Source organism: Leopardus geoffroyi, chromosome B1 (assembly GCF_018350155.1).
Source record: "Leopardus geoffroyi isolate Oge1 chromosome B1, O.geoffroyi_Oge1_pat1.0, whole genome shotgun sequence".
Classification (NCBI taxonomy): Eukaryota; Metazoa; Chordata; class Mammalia; order Carnivora; family Felidae; genus Leopardus; species Leopardus geoffroyi.
In genome coordinates, this window is record NC_059327.1 from 17,668,383 (window position 1) to 17,670,886 (window position 2,504).

General features: G+C 41.9%; 1 long non-coding RNA gene across 1 annotated transcript; it reads left to right on the plus strand.

The window, feature by feature from the left end:
• Window positions 1-486: 486 nt before the first annotated feature.
• Window positions 487-2,180, plus strand: LOC123582641. Its single transcript, XR_006704497.1, has 2 exons — window positions 487-721; window positions 1,968-2,180. It is a non-coding gene; the product is annotated as an uncharacterized LOC123582641 (long non-coding RNA).
• Window positions 2,181-2,504: the final 324 nt, after the last annotated feature.

Sequence of the window (2,504 nt, forward strand, 5' to 3'; positions counted from 1 at the left end):
CTTTAGCTCAAGGGGCCCATAGAGAGTGATTAACTTCTCAGTCTCCATTCTAAATTCCTACCATAAAAAACAAAACAAAAACCACAATAACCTCATGATCCAGTTTAGTTCAAGCCTCTATCATGAATCTCTTCAGCTACAGTCAGGAGAAAGATCAGGTAAGCGAGGTCTTGGACAGGAAAAGCATTGAATAAAGTCATAATAAACTGAAGATTATTAGTAAATAAGAAGTTTTTATACTATTTCCACTGTTGATTGAGAAACCGCTGAAGTTTTTAAAACGATTCCCCAAATACCTCAGAGCCATCTAAAATAGCTTCTAGGTTTAGATTTGCCAGACACGTATGATCTATGTCATAAAGTGTCAATTTTAGTGTTCTTTTATCACAGTAGCACCTGCCGGGACTGTCAGGGGAGTGTATGCTTACTTTCTTGGAAAATATTCAAGAAAACTCCAAGCTGTATTGCCCGTAATTAGGACAACAGGCTAGGCTTTGGTCTGACGGCTTGAGTTCTGTGATGTTTTCTCAATATACACAGGGCAAGTGATCTATAGGGGCTGTGAGATACAAGCTCTCTGCTGAAGAGAGGTCACTGCATGGCAATAATGGACAAACGGACCCTGAAAGGACAGTGTTTATGTGCTTGGAGGTAAAGTGGTGGTGGGAATAGCGCATGTGTTCACGGGCATGACGGGAAGAGTGCTCGGAAGGCTTTAATGGTAAGTAGAGGGAAATCAAGAGTGATATACTGGGGTTGGAATCTGAAAAACCTCAGGGAGACAGGGTGAAAATACAATGACCACAATTAAGGTCTCCTTTTCTTGACAAATAGTGAGGTCTCAGAAGTGTGGGGAGCTGAGCTTCAGACACGACATGCAACTCATATGGATGTGAGGCGGCTACTACTTCCGGTACAGCTTCCACATCTCAGAGACATTAGGGACTGTAGTGTCCAATGAGCTACTAGAGAGGCCTGAATAGGAAAAGTGCCACAGGTTCAAATGTCAGAAAACAGAACTGGCCGGTATGACGTAAGAAATTGGCTGGGGCGTGAAAAGCAGCGTTGTTGATTTTTATGTACCAACTGCTGAAATAATGCTGGATGTGTTGACTGAACTCATCAGGAATAAAAGGTGATAAGAAAAGCTATCCTATTATTGAGAGAGGCCTAGAAGTGAAAGACAGAGCGACTGGTATGGGCTATAGAGTAAATAGGATGACTTCACAATTGATTACAATATGTTAATTTCCTGAATAAATTTTTATGAGTGATGTCCATGTGACCGTTATAGGATATGGATGGAATTGTGCCCCTGTCTCCAAATGCCTACACTGCAGCCCTAACCTTCAATGTGACTATATTTGGAGATGGAGCTTTTAGGAAGTAATGAAGATGAAATGAGGTCATAAGGGTGGAGCTCTAATCTCAGCAGATTGGTGGCTTTATAAGAAGAGAGACATTTCCAAGTGCATGCACAGAAGAAAGGCCCTAGAAGGACACAGCTATTTGTAAGCCAGGAAGACGGGTCCCACCAGACACCAACTCTGCAGGACCTTGATCTGGGACTTCTCAGCTTCTAGAACCATGGGAAAGTAAATTTCTGTTGGTTAAGCCACCCAGTCTATGGCATTTTGTTATAGCAGCCCAAGAAGACCGATACATATAGTCATAATCATGACTGCACATACATATAAGTTTACCTAATTTTTCTTTAGGTTATGAAATTACCCTGACCAAATGCTTCTATTTGCAGTAAAGATATCACCTACTATAATTTTCTTTTTGGGCGAGTATAGTATTTTGTGGATAATTGGATTTTTGATCAGACAAAGGTCAGAGCCAACTGCCTGTACCATGGCAGAGTAAGAGATGAGTAGAGGCTGGAGCTTGGGAAATGGGAACACTGTGAAATTAGAGATAGAAATCAGGAGCACCAGGCTGACAGCTCTTCATCCTCCTTCTAGATGCACATGGAGTCTTGCTGGTCGCTGGTTCCCATCAGGAATCAAGAGGGGCAACGTGTCTGCCCATCCATGTATCAATTTTTAGCATACTCCTTTTTCCTGAATGAATATGCAAGACTGTCAAACAGGGAGAAACTGACGTGCTCCGGTCTACAAGACTCCACCTGCTGTGGACTGTGTCTACATCTTCGGCTAAATATATCAGAAACTCAATCGAATTTTGTGGTAATTGTTTATTGGTAGTTTCCTCCCACTGAATTCTGGGGCCACCTTACATAATACATCTTTCAATTCCTTTTTCCATCCTGGGTTCTATGCTGGGGCCAAACAAGCATCATGTTAATACAGATAGGCACTTTTCGGAGAAGAGTGAAATATTTGTTTTGAATTAAAATCTGGAGGTATTCATTTCTAAAGCTCCCTCTTAGTAAAGACATAGGAGGAAAATGGGGACAGCCCAGGTGAATGATAGAAGGGCTGGTAGGCATCGTAGACTTGGGGCATGTGAGAAGTTTGAGAATAAGGGACAAATGAACA